We start from the raw sequence: 14,891 nt of genomic DNA, 5'->3' as shown, positions 1-14,891 counted from the left end.
GAAATCCAGCTTGTAAAATTTCAGAGGAAAACGAAGAGAATAAATGGACTCCAATTAGGTCTTCAAATTAAACATGGTTAGGTCTATGTTTTTCTAATGTTTTTCAGGGCTGTCTTGGTGATATATTTTATTTATGAACCTGTGATTTTTTGGTTTTGTTTTGTTTTGTCTTGTTTTTTCAAGACAGGGTTTCTCTGTGTAGTCATGGCTGTCCTGGAACTCACTCTGTAGACCAGGGTGGCTTCAAACTCAGAAATCTGCCTGACACTGCCTCCCAAGTGCTGGGATTAAAGACGTGTGCCACCACGCCCTGCCGATCCTGTGGTTTCTATTCAGCTGGGCTAAAGAATCAACTTTGAGACCAGCACCACTGAAGTAAAATCTTGGGTCACTAAGACAATTGATGCTCTTTGGCTGGGGCTGAAAACCCAGCTGTGATGAGTAAGAGACAGGCATCATCCCTTTCAAATTTTCTGCAGTTACATCCTCAAAGTTAACTTCCAATATAGCCTCTGGAGCTGTAGTCCAGAAGGGGTCAATGCTGCATCTCAGGCTGTCATCCAAACTTGCTAATGTGTAAAAGTCTCCCATGCGGTACTGATTTTGGTGGCAAGAAAGCTGCAGGATTGAAGGGGTCATGGAGAGCAGCTGAGTCTTGGCATTATGTGAAGTCAGGAGAGGCTATTAGTGAAGATGTAGCATGTATTGTAGTTATAGTGAAACCCCCATTATTAAAGGTGTCATAGAGAAAAACTGAGGCTTAGCAACATGTAGCATGGTTGTAGTCCCTACATAGGTCAGGAAAGTCCATTGCTGAAGGTTCTGGCTTAGGTACTTGGGACCATCCAGAATTGGAGATGTCCACACATGGGATGACCATCAAGGACACCAGCATATATAGAGTGGATTAGGCCTGAGCCTACAGGACAAATTGTTTCCAGATGGCATAGCAGGACAGATAGTGCTATCTATAGCCTTTCAAACCCATGAAGATCATGAGTTTGACACTGGACACTGAACTATTTACACTGTCAGCTTTTGGTTTTGCTTTGGTTTAATTGTAATTGTTGTTCTCTCTTGGAACAACAAAGTATATAATTTATTTAGAGTCTATAGAAGCCACAGTTGAGAAACTTCAGATTTTTAAAGTGACCTTGAACTTACAATGTTTGAATTTGTTTAAAGACTATAAGGTGTCTCTTGTGAGACTATGCCGGGGCCTAGCAAACACAGAAGTGGATGCTCACAGTCAGCTATTGGATGGATCACAGGGCTCCCAATGGAGAAGCTAGAGAAAGTACCCAAGGAGTTAAAGGGATCTGCAACCCTATAGGGGGAACAACATGATGAACTAACCAGTACCCCGGAGCTCTTGTCTCTAGCTGCATATGTATAAGATGGCCTAGTCGGCCATCACTGGAAAGAGAAGCCCATTGGACTTGCAAACTTTATATGCCCCAATACAGGGGAATGCCAGGGCCAAAAGAATGAGAATGGGTGGGTAGGGAAGTGGGGGGGGGGGTATGGGGGACTTTTGGGATAGCATTGGAAATGTAATTGAGGAAAATACGCAATAAAAAATATTAAAAAATTAAAAAAAAAGACTATAAGGATTTTAAATGTATACTATGCTAAGGCATAGTATATTGTGATGTTAACATGAGATCTTGGGGATAAACCAGAAAAGAAAGGTTGTAGTTTAATGGCAATGTATTTGTCATTACTTGGACACACGTTGACAAAGAATCAATGATGCTGGTTAGTTTTTGTCATCTGGACAAAAATTAGAGCCACCTGAGAAGAGACAATTTCAACTGAGGAATTGTTTCTATCAAAATGGCCCTCGAGCATGTCTTTGGAGCATTTTCTTGATTAATGATTGGTTTGGGAAGTCCAAGCCCACTGTGGTTTGGACCAACCCTGGGCAGGTGATCCAGGACTATATAAGAGAGCAAGCTGAGGAAGCCATGGTAAAAGCAGTAAGCAACATTCCTCCGTGTTTCCATTTCACACCCCCAGGTTGCTGTCTTGAGCTACTACTTTGGCTTCTCTTGATGATGAGCTGTAACCTGTTTGTAACCTCCTCCAGCCTAAAGCAGGCTGGTTCAGACCTTTTGCCACTGAGGCAGGGCCACCTGCGGTGCAGCTCTTCTGACTCAGTTGGTTTCCTTTCATGTGACACTGCCTACCACCTGCTGAGAGGCTGAACTGGTCCTCCAAAATTTTCCTGAGTTAACTGCAACCTGTGCATTTGGCGACTTACTGCTAAAAGGCTGTGTTGACAACTTGGCATCATGACATCAAGAAACTCTGCATGGCAGGGCATGGGTTTCCCCCCTTTATAAGTGCAGATTTTTATTAAACATTTGAGCCTTGATCAGGAACCTTGTCTTGGCTTCCATTTTTCTCTCGACCGCCTAGTTTCTGTCTTTTCAGCCCCAGTTTTGCCTCCCAGGAGTAGCCCTCCCCTCCCCCGATATGAGCCTCAGGATGGCTCCCAACACCTGTTCTCTGAATAAACCCTTTCCTCCCTAAGTTGTTCTTGGTCCATGTATTAACCCAGCAGCAAGGTAAACTGGGATATAAGCAAAGCATGGAAATATTGCTTGTAATTTATTTGATATGACTGAAAAACTAATTACAGACATTGGAATCATGCAGACATCTCAAGTCTGGTATAAACCTAAATTATTTTATTGGCTCAACTTTGAATACTAAAGGATCATAAATTCAGGATGATTTTTATCAGAACAAGCCTGAGTCCCAAGATTTTTAGAGGTTCCCCGCTCCCAGTGAAGACCGTATAGTACATTATTGGAATATAATTGTTTGAAATTTACTGATTTTTGTAAATAAAAGTAAGTAGTTCTTAATGCATTGTCAGTATTGTGTTTGGAATAACATTCTGTCACAGACATTGAAATACTATATGTTAGTAAGATTTGGTTGCTAGTTTTGAAACTCCAAGCGAGAGAGGGTACCTCAGTGGAAGAATTGCATCCATTGAACTGGATGTCTGTAGGGCTCTTTTTAACTGCTCCTTGATGTAGGAGGTTCCAGTCCACTCTGGGTGATACCACCCCAGAACAGGTGAGAATAGGGTGTTTGAAAGGTAGCTAAACAAGTGCTTGAGAACAAGGCAGTAAGTGGCACTCTTCAGTACTCTTTGACCCAGGTTCCTGTCCTAAGTTCCTACCCTGGCTTCCTTGAATGTTGTACTGTAATGTGTGAGACAGAATAAACCCTTTCCACCCCAAGTTGCTTTTGGTCATGGTGTTTATCAAAGAAGCAAAGAGACAGACTAGAACATAATTGTTGTAGGTAACATATTTTAACTATACACCCTTGTGGGTGAAATGAAGTTAGTTTGTTCCTATTGTTAATATCCTCTAAGTAATAACAACAATATGAACCAACCAGTATCCCAGGGACTAAATCACCAACCAACGAGTACACATGGTGGGATCCGAGGCTCCAGCTGCATATGTAGCAGAGGACGGCCTAGTCGGTTATCAGTGGGAGGAGAGGCCCTTGGTCCTGTGAAGGCATGATGCCCCAGTGTAGGGGAATGCCAACGCAGGGAAGCAGGAGTGGGTGGATTGGTGGGTAGATTGGAGTGAGGGAGGGAATGGGACAGGGGGGTTTCAGATTGGAAACCAGGAAAGGAGATAACATTTGAAATGTAAATTTAAAAAATCCAATAAAAATGTTATAAAATATCCTCCAAGTAATTTGTAATTTGTTATATTTTCTTTCACATATTTATGCATTGTCTTGTGATACGTCGCAGTCATGAGTTTTATAGAACTAAAGTTGTACCCTAACTGTTTGAGTCTTGAATTACTTTATGTGAAAATTTGCCATAATTTTTAAAAACAGCACCTCTCTGGACCTGCATGTATATGCATACACATACCCATGCAAACACACACACACACGTGCTCGAAAACGTACATCTATTTGCTGAGGTTATTTATCCAGTAACTGATGTTTTTTCTTCAGTCTGTTGATGCTAATTCCGTCTCATATAACTGTTATATATCATTTAATATATTATGTGCTTTACATCATTTTAAAAGTAGGGCTTATTTCACTGGCTAATATTATTTAGTGTTTTTCTGAAATTGCTTTTTAAAATATGTCAAAGTGAACACATTAAGGTACATATTCTTTCCATGTTACATCTCATCATTTTCTTCTCAACAGAATAACTGTCTTTCCCATTTTTGTCCATATTTCTCCTCACAATTTGGTAAGGTACATTCTAATATTTAATGATTTTGTGGAGAGTATTCAAGTAGAGAAATGGGAAGGCTTTAGAAATTGGCTGGATCATTGCAGAAGCAAAACAAATGTTTCATTAAAAGTTGCTAAAAACTCACCTGGTATGGTGGTGGCACACTTAATCCTAACACTTGGGAGGCAGAGGCAAGTGGATCTCTGTGACTTCAAGGCCATCCTGAGTACTCACTCAGACCTTGAACTCTTTTTCATATAATTCACTTTTTATTTCTCATTTTGTAAAAAAAAAAAAATGTTCAGAACATTCACTCTCTTTTGGAATCCACGATTTACTTTTCACCTTGCATTTTTTTTCTCCATCTATCTTGGATATCAATTTTTCATCTGATATAAGTGGCCAAAATATGTTCCTGTTCTTTCATCTGTTGTTCATTCCAGTGAGTGTTTCCTTTGCTGTGCGGAAGTTTCTTACTGCCATATAATCCCATTTGCCAATTCCAGTGGTCACTTCCTGTGCCATAGTAGTTTGGTTACCTATGCCTGGGACTTCTACATGTCTTGTTACAGCACTTCCAAAATTTCAGGCCTTCCATTAAAATCTGAACTGATTTTTCACAGAGTGGGAGATGTATTTCTGAATACTTGTTACCCAGTTGATAGAACAGTTTAGGAAGGATTAAGAGATGTGTCCCTGGGGACAGGCATTTTGGTTTCAAAAGACCTAACCCATTTTCATTGTGTGTGTGTGTGTGTGTGTCCCTTCCTTTTTTTTCTTCCCTGTCTTGTAGTTGTAGATCAAGTTGTGAGCTCTCGGATGTTGGGGCTTGCCTGTAGCTCTCACGTCTGGGTTCGAGCCTGGGAGGCAACTGGAGCTGAAAGAGAAGAGGGAACCTAGGCGGGTCGAGAAATAATGGAAACCAAGACAAGCTAGTCTGTTCAAGGCTCAAATGTTTAATGGCGAATGCGCTTATAAAGGAAAGGGGAGGCCCATTCCCGCCAATTCATCCTTGGAGCCCAGCTGCAGGTGACCGCGTGCAGGATAGGGTGTGGACTCAGGAATAGCTAGGCAGCCTCCCAGCAGGTAGCAGTATCTTGAAGAGGAACAGCAACAGTGGCTGAACAATAGAGTGATCTAGGGAGGCTCCATTTTAGGTAATCTCCTTAATGGCAGCAAAGTGGCAGCTTCAGGCTGGGGGAGGTTACACTCAGCTGTTCCCTTGCTTTACCATCATGGACTCTAACCTTCTGAAACAGTAAGACAAATGGAATGCTCTCATTCATTTATTTTTTTAAATATTTATTTATTTATTTATTTATTTATTTATTTATTTATTTATTTATTTTATGTACATGAGTACACTGTAGCTGTACAGATGGTTGTGAGCCTTCGTGTGGTTGTTGGGAATTGGAATTTAGGACCTCTGCTTGCTCTGGTCGACCCCAGTTGCTCAATGTCTGTTCTCTCAGGCCCAAAGATTTATTTATTACTATAAATAGGTACACTGTAGCTGTCTTCAGATGCAAGAGAAGATGGCATCAGATCTCATTACAGATGGTTGTGAGCGACCATGCAGTTGCTGGGATTTGAACTCAGGACCTTCGGAAGAACAGTCAGTGCTCTTACCCACTGAGCCATCTCGCCAGCCCAGTATTTTCATTTATAAGTTGTCTTGACCCTGATGTTTTGTCACAGCAATAGAAAAGTAACACTGAAGTTAGTAGCAGAGAGTGTGCTATATATATGTGATAGCACTGACCATGCTGATTTTTGGTAGATGATTTTGGGACTTTAAACTAGGAAAGCAGTTGAATGCTACAAGCAGGAATTAGTAGGACATACAAATATCAGCTTGGAAGACAGTAATGCTAAGAACAATGTGGACCATGGAGGCCAAACTTAAGTGGTTTTAAGGGGAAATATTATTAATAATTTGGCTGGAGACCGTTCTTGTGATATTTTGAAAAAGAAAGTTGCTGTTTTCTTCCCTGGTTTTAATCTGCCTGAGGCTAAGTTGAAAATTAATCAGTTAATTTCTTTGGTGGAGAAGATTTCAAGACAGCCTGATATTGACTCCGTTGCATGGTTGTTAGTAATCATTCTTATGCTGGTCTACAGTAAAGAAAGAGAGAGACAGGGAGGGGGGGGTCAAAAAGAAATACAAAATGTACATGTTAAAGAGAACAAAGAACACTCAAAATTTTAATGTTGGAGCTAAATCTTTTTCTAAAAGAGATGTCAGGAATAAAAAAACAGGCTGATCTGAAATGGAATGAAGGAAGGGATGCCATCAGTGTGAGACCGTGCCCATCCAACATGTAAAAAGAAAAGCCCAAGGATCTGTCTAAAAAAGCAACAACAAAAAAATACATTTCTACAAATGTGATCCAAGGAACCAGGCTATATCCCAAGTAGACAGTTGAATAGAAAATGTGTGTATGGCTTTAAAGTCAGGAAGAACATACAAGTGAAAGGGTTTGGGTTTTTCTGCTTTGTTTTGTTTTGTTTTGTTTTGTTTTGTTTTTTGAGACAGGGTTCCTCTGTGTAGCCCTGGCTGTCCTGGAACTCACTCTGTAGACCAGGCTGGCCTCGAACTCAGAAATCTGCCTGTCTCTGCCTCCCAAGTGCTGGGATTAAAGGTGTGCATCACCACACCCGGTGAAAGGGTTGTTTAATGTTCCTCATGGTTAAGGAAAGATTCTGAGCCGGGCGTGGTGGTGCACGCCTTTAATCCCAGCACTCGGGAGGCAGAGGCAGGCGGATTTCTGAGTTCGAGGCCAGCCTGGTCTACAAAGTGAGTTCCAGGACAGCCAGGGCTATAAAGAGAAACCCTGTCTCGAAAAACCAAAAAAAAAAAAAAAAAAAAAAAAAAGGAAAGATTCTGAGGCCATGGTTGCGGCACAGGAGTCTCTGTACTTAGGCCTGAGAGGCCGTTACATGAAGCTGTGAATGTGAATGCCTAGACTGCATTGGAGACCCCAGTATATTAGTTTCCTGAGCCGTGGCTTATCTTTAAAGGTCTGCTGCACACAGGGAATGGAACCAGCCCAAGAGAGAAGACTCAGGAAAAGTAGAGTGGGAGAGCCATGTAAGCCACTGGACACGAGACAGAGCTACTGGGCTTTTTGGTCTTGCTTTGGTCTAGTATCTTCCAACTATGTCATCTTTCTCCTCCTTGCAACAGTAATGTATGTTGTATGCCTTTGTATATTGAAAGCATGTAGTCTGCTCTTTCACTTCACAGGGTATTTTAGTTTGGAGATCATCTTAATCTCAAAAGAGATTTTGAACTTTTAAACTGTTGAGACCATGATAGACTCTGGTGACTTTTGAAGTTTGACTGAATGTATTTTGAATCATGATATGGCCATGGAGTAGAATGTGATGGTTTGAATGAGAAAGGCCCCATGGACTTATATGTTTGATTACTTGTGTCCCGGTGGGTGGAACTGTTTGGGAAGGATTAAGAGGTGTGTCTCTGTTGGAGGAGGTGTGTCACTGAGGGCAGGCTTTAAGGTTTCAAAGCACTTTCACCATTTCCAGTGTGAGTGTCTTAGCTCTTGGCTGCCCCTTGTCTTTGCCATCATGGACTTTAACCCTCTGAAACTGTAAGCTCAAATTAAATGTTTTTTTTTTTTTCTTATGATTTGCCTTGGTCATAGTATCTTCTCACTGTGCTTGAAAAGTAATGAGAACAAGTGAGTTATTTCATAATGATATACAGGAAAATTAAAAGATATTTTCAACCCTGAACTTAAAGTCTGACTTTGAGGCATACTCTGGAAATTGTGAAAACCTCACGGATTTATTCAACAAATTATGATTGGCTATATTTCCTGAGAAAAATGAATACATAATGGATGTGAATAAGGCTCAGAACTTCATCCAATGGATAGCCTGATAGCATTAAAAAAGATATAAATGTTTATTCTATGGGCTATATATACCAAGAAACTATCTTAATTGATTAAACAATCACATTGTGTGAGTACACAGATTGTGGAAGGTCAGAAATAGCCCTGGAGTAAGTTGTGAGCATAGGATCTTATTTATGGAGAGACCCTATCTGATGGAAAGTGTGACCAAGAACCATCCTGGCAGATCCAGATACTATGTACAGATACAAAAAGGCACTAGCAGGTTTTCTAGAGAGTGAAACATTTCAATCTGCTGTGGTTGTCAGTGGAAAGGCAGGAGATGTGACTGACAGGTGGGACGGGCCAGATTGAGCATTTTATCTTAGGGGATGAATTCAGGGTTTCACGCCTGGGCATGTGCTTTGGTTTTGTTTTTTTTTTGTTTGTTTGGTTTTGTTTTTGCTTTGTTTTGTTTTGTTTTTGTTTGTTTGTTTCCAGAACAGACATTGAGTGAGGTTCCAGTTGCTGGGGTAGGTCTGATTTTGTGGTAGAAGTGTTTCTTTGGAGCTGGGCTGACAGGTTTGGACTAGTATAGAGGCTTAAGATCACCATTGACACCACAGACATGGAAAGATAGTGTCAGAAGGAAGCTTCAAAAGATCCTTATCATTAAAAAAACTTGGAACAACTCAGAAAAAGAAAAAATCTTTCATTCTATTAAATGTATAACCCCCTTTACTATTTCTCTGATTAATGATGTATAAATATTTGTAGTTTTTTCTCAGCCACCCCAATCCACACTAATGGAATGGGACATTATAAATCTTACCACTAAGGTGAGAATCATTCATTTTGTTCCTTCCAGATCAATGTCAGAGAAAAAAGTCTACCAGGGATACCACTGGTTGGCTGGTGTGTAATTTAGACATGATAAAACTCTAGGCCCCAGTATAGGGGAATGCCAGGGCCAGGAAGTGGGAGTGGGTAGGTTGGGGAGCAGGGGAAGGTGGGAGGGTATAGAGTATTTTTGGAGAGGAAACTAGGAAAGCAGATAGCATTTGAAATGGAAATGAAGAAAATATCTAATAAAAAATTGAAAAAAAAAAAAAAAAACTTGAGCAAGGAATTTGCCACCAGAAATGTGTGTTGTCTTCTTAATGGAGTGATTTGTTGTTGTTGTTGTTGTTGTTGTTGTTATGTGGTAGAAGTCACAACACTAAATTGGAGCTAGAAGGGAGTTTAGAAAAGATACCTTGAGGGCTAAAGTGACTTTGTCCTTGCTTCAATTATAAGGTGGCTTTCCTTTCACAGGAGATGTACTAGCAAATTTATTTGAAGCAATCACAACTTACAATTTGAGTTGTTAAAGGGCTATTCTTTTAAAAAGCTTCTTGGGGCTGGTGAGATGGTTCAGTGGGTAAGAGCACCCAACTGCTCTTCTGAAGGTCCGGAGTTCAAATCCCAGCAACCACATGGTGGCTCACAACCATCCGTCACGAGATCTGACTCCCTCTTCTGGAGTGTTTGAAGACAGCTACAGTGTACTTACATATAATAAATAAATAAATCTTAAAAAAAAAAAAGCATCTTAAGAAAACAGTAGAAGCTGCTGTAAAGAAGATGTCAGTTTCTAGTTTCTTGTTTACATGCAATTGGTACTATCTTAGGGTTTCCATTGCTGTGAAGAGACACCATGACCTAGGCAACTCTTATAAAGGACATTTATTTGGGGCTGGCTTACAGGCTCGGGGTTTCAGTCCATTATCATCATCAAGGAAAGCATGGGAATGTCCAGGTACTCATGGTGCAGGAAGAGCTGAGAGTTCTACATCCTTATCTGAAGGCCTCTAGGAGAAGACTGGCTTCCAGGAAGCTATGAGGAGGGAATCAAAGCCCATCCACACAGTGAGAATCTTCCTCCAAAAGGTCACACCTACTCTAGCAAGACTAAACCCCCTAACAGTGCCACTCACTCCCTGGGCCAAGCATATTCAAACCACCACAGATATTATCAGAAGCAAGGAGCTGATGCATTTTAAAACAAAACTTGAGTAGGATCTGCAGAACCCAAAGCAGCAATATGACAAATAATACCTAACATGTTTTATATGACATTAGCACAGTTAAATGATTTTTTAAAGATTTATTTATTTATTTATTTATTTATTTAATGTGTATGAGTACCCTGTAGCTGTCTTCAGACATGCCAGAAGAGGGCATCAGATCTCATTACAGATGGTTTTGAGGCACCATGTGGTTGCTGGGAATTGAACTCAGGGCCTCTGGAAGAGCAGCCAGTGCTCTTAACCTTTGAGCCATCTCTCCAGCCCAGAACAGTTAATCTTTAGTGGTCTCAAAGCTGTTATCTGGGCACCAGGGTAAAGGAGTTAGTTAAAATGTTAAAATGTTAAATGTTAAAATGTTAAAATAGTTAAAATGTTAGTGGGGGTACTGTTGATCATGCATTCTTCCAAGCATTAGATGAGTCTAATTCCAGGTTCTTAGGGTCTAAAATGTCCTACTGTATGCCAGGCACCATTTTGAGAGCTAAGTAAATGACTAAATAAGACAGACTGCATGTTGCATCTGTATCTCTAGGATCCATTCTCTGTTAATGAGAAAAAAAAAAAAAACGCAGATAAAATAGTGTGTCTCAGAGCTGTTATTAGGGCACCAGAGTAAAGGAGACCAAATGTTAGTGGACTACTGTTGATCTTAAATTCTTCCAAGCACTAGATGATTCTAATCTTAGGTCCTCAGGGTCTAGAATGTCCCACTGGGTGCCAGGCATCATTTTGATAGCTAACAAGATGACAATAAATAAGACAGGCTGTATCTTGCACCCATATCTTTAGGACTCACTCTCTGTCAAAAACAAAAGAAAAGTGTTGCGAGCTGACCAGCGGCTCACATGAACTGGGTTTCACCTGGGAGGCAAACCGGGACTGAAAGAGAGGGAAACTAGGCAGAAGAGAGAGAAATGAAGCCAAGACAAGGTTCTTATCAAGGCTCAAATGTTTAATGGCGAATTCACTTTATAAAGGACGGGGAGGCCCATTCCCTCCAATTCATTCTTGGAGCTCAGCTGCAGGTGACCAGCCTGCTTCAGGCTGAGGGGAGGTTACAGAAAAGAAACACAGTTAAGGCGGATGAGAGAGAAATGGAGCCAAGACAAGGTTCTAATCAAGGCTCAAATGTTTAATGGCAACTGTGCTTATAAAGGAGGGGGAGGCCAAATTCCGCCAATTCATTCTTGGAGCCCAGCTGCAGGTGACCAGCCTGCTTCAGGCTGAGGGGATGTTACAGAAAAGAAACACATTTAGAATAGTAGGTTTGTGATATAATGACGTTGCATTTAATTTATGACCAGGAATGCTTATAATGCTTAGCAGTGTTGTTCAAAAGCAAAGCTATTATTTGAATCTGATAATTCAGTTAATTAAAATTTCCTTTTAAGGCATATACCAGTGAGGAAGACCTATTTTATTTTTGCTTCTGAATTCCCATTTGATATATAAATTTAGCCCTAAGATTCCAGTGCCAAGACCAATTTAATTCATTTGCTCAGTTACAAGTTAAGAAGAAAGAACTTTCTTAATGTATTAGCTATCTGCTACTTTGGGATAATGACCATCTGAATCTATGGATTTTCTATAATTATCTTTTGCTATGGTGACTAGCTGTCCAGTCAGTGTGGAAAAAGTATTTCATTTTTATTGCACTGATAACACTTGGCTGGTAACAGATGTGAATAACAAGGTTCTTTTTCCTTTGTAGTAATTGGATCCATGAGATATACACTAAATATCCCTCTTGGATGTATTAGTGGGACATTAGATACAGACTCCTCCAATAATTCCAATTCACCTTAATGCAGTTTGAAATAAAAGGCAGCTGAGTCATGAGGCTCTACTGATGGATCCACACCCCAGTGTTCACAGAGACTGTCCCTTGTCAGAGATAACCACCGTCAGTGAAACTAGTTACTTTTTAGGCAGATATAATTTCTGCCTGATTGGTGCACACAGAAACGAATATTTTTCTTTAATTGTGAGGAAAATAAGAGAATAAATTAAAAGAAGGCCATGACATTTATAAATCCAGAACGCTTTTTAAAATCCCAACAGTGTCTGTGCGTGTCTGTGTGTGAGGGGGGTGCATGCATGGGTGCATGTGTGAGTGTGGCTATGTGTACGGATGCATGTATGTATGAGATAGCAGAGACTGAGGAAATGCTCTTTATTGGTTCTGTCTTCAGAAGTGCTTTTTACGGCTATAATTGCTAAGTGTATAAACATGACTACTCAATGGAATGGTTAAGTGGAAGGTTTTTATTATAGATATGAGAGACAAAACAGGAAGAGTCTAGAGCACAGAGCAAGAAGAAGACCGAATATAGCCAGCAGACTGGACATGACTATGAAAAAAGCAGAAGCAGAGAGAGGGGGTAGAGGGAGGGAGAGGAGGAAAGGGGGAGGAGAAAGAGGAGGCAGAGGAGGAGGAGGAGGCAGAGGAGGAGGAGGAAGAGACAGACAGGGCCCATCATGGTGAATAGCTGGGGTAAGGGAAGCCCATGAACTGAAGGGCATTTAGGCAAGGGGAAGAGGGAGAAAACCCTAGCTGTGGACTTTGAAATGTGTAATTTGTGATATTGAGAGATTCTGAAGGCCAGTATGAACTTTGGTATAAACTTTTGATTTCTTCATTGAGGGGTAGTCTTCTCTGCTATTCTACAATGGCTAAAAGTCAATATTGTCTTTTGTTTTGTTTTGTTTTGTTTTGTTTTGTTTTGCTTTGTTTTGAGACAGGGTTTCTCTGTGGAGCCTTCAATGTTCTGAAACTTGCTCTGTAGACCAGGCTGGTCTTGAACTCACAGAGCTCTGCATGCTTCTGCCTCCCAAGTGCTGGGATCAAAGGCATGCACCACTACCATCCTTGCCTATATTCTCTTTTAAGTGTGCCTATAATTTCCGTTATTGATAGCTCTTTAAATTTTAAGATTCTTTGAATTTTATTTTTCATTAATGTACCAGAAAGGTGATAATTTCACCTAAATGAACCAAGATCATCTTGGATGAGACGATTCAGTATTCTAGAACATGTCAGCTACACTTGAAACTACTTACCATGAGAAGGTTTCGTGCTCTAGAACACATGCCAGTTATACTGCTCAGCTACTATGAGAAGATGCATTGTTCTAAAACACATGCCAGCTACACTTGATCATGCAAATGGAGGACAGATTCCACCTCAAAATGGATCTGAACACTGGTCTCTTGCTCCTCTTCACTGAGTCTGTTTTGACCACTTGTAATGCTTCATGGAGTGGGTGTGGGGGTTGGGGAATTTATACAGAGCAACTTCCTCTATTTTGTCACTTTGACTTTTCAACACATGTTGCCATGAGTGACACTTTGGAATTAGTCCTGACAGAACTTGACTCCTATCACTTTCATTGAAATTAAGGTGGTATTCCATATCTGTTATCGAGGACTATGACTTAAATAGGCACACATATCAGTTTTATCTAATTATTTTAGATTTCTTGAAATGCAATTTTCTAAACTGTAGACTAGGGATACACACACATTACATACACATTACACACACGCATATGCATATGTATCATCCTGAGTTGCCAACTTGATCAAACTTAATATGGATATCAATATGTACTGATAGATCATGTCACACCTAAGTTGTTAGTCAGAATGTTTAACAACACTTCATGCATGTTGTGAGTAGTTCTTTTTTACATTTACCTATGTCTTTCTATAGCAATCACATCCTGAACTTTGACAATATTTTAAAAATGTCTCAAAAGTGAAGCTTCCTTTACAATGCTTGTGAGTGAATAATATTGAAGATGAGAGATAAACTACAAACACACAATGTCCCAAGGTATGTTAGAATACAGTTACCAGTTGAAGCTGCCCGCAGTGCGAAGTAGATATTATGAAAATAGCTGTCTTATATGTACCAGCCTTAATGGAACCTTCAGAGCCAGTGCCATAGCCCTGGCAAAGCCTTCTCTTTCTTTCTTTAAGAGCTTATTTGTCAGTAAATATTAGCTTCTCTCTTTCTTTTTTATTAGATTTTTTTTCATTTACATTTCAAATGCTATCCCAAAAGTCCCCTACATCCTCCCCCCCCAGCCCTGTTCCCCTACCCACCCACTCCCATTTCTTGGTTCTGGCATTCCCCTGTACTGGGGCATATAAAGTCTGCAAGACCAAGGGGCCTCTCTTCCCTATGATGGCAGACTAGGCCATCTTCTGCTACATATGCAGCTAGAGACACAAGCTCTGGGGGTGCTGGTTATTTCATATTGTTGTTCTATCTATAGGGTTGCAGACCCCTTTAGCTCCTTGGGTACTTTCTCTAGCTCCTCCATTGGGGGCCCTGTGTTCCATCCAATAGCTGACTGTGAGCATCCACTTCTGTATTTGCCAGGCACTGGCATAGCCTCACAAGAGACAGCTATGTCAGGGTCCTTTCAGCAAAATCTTGCTGGCATATGCAATAGTGTCTGCGTTTGATGACTGATTATGGGATGGATCCCCACATTAGCTTCTCTTAAAGTTGTTTATTTCAGAAGTGTAAAAACATTTTAAAAGACTGTATATGTCTATGGTCCTTTTTATTCCAATGTACTTTGATCAAGGAACTGAATATTACCTTTTACAAAGGAAAAGTAGAAATGACTAAGGTAATGTCATCATGTTCTGACTCCACTTTCTGTTTGTTTAGACAGTGTATGTGTGTGTGTGTGTGTGTGTGTGTGTGTGTGTGTG

The sequence above is a fragment of the Mus caroli genome, unplaced genomic scaffold (genome assembly GCF_978045245.1).
Source record: "Mus caroli unplaced genomic scaffold, Mus_caroli_1 scaffold_15, whole genome shotgun sequence".
NCBI classification, from domain to species: Eukaryota; Metazoa; Chordata; class Mammalia; order Rodentia; family Muridae; genus Mus; species Mus caroli.
This window is presented reverse-complemented; position numbering follows the sequence as displayed.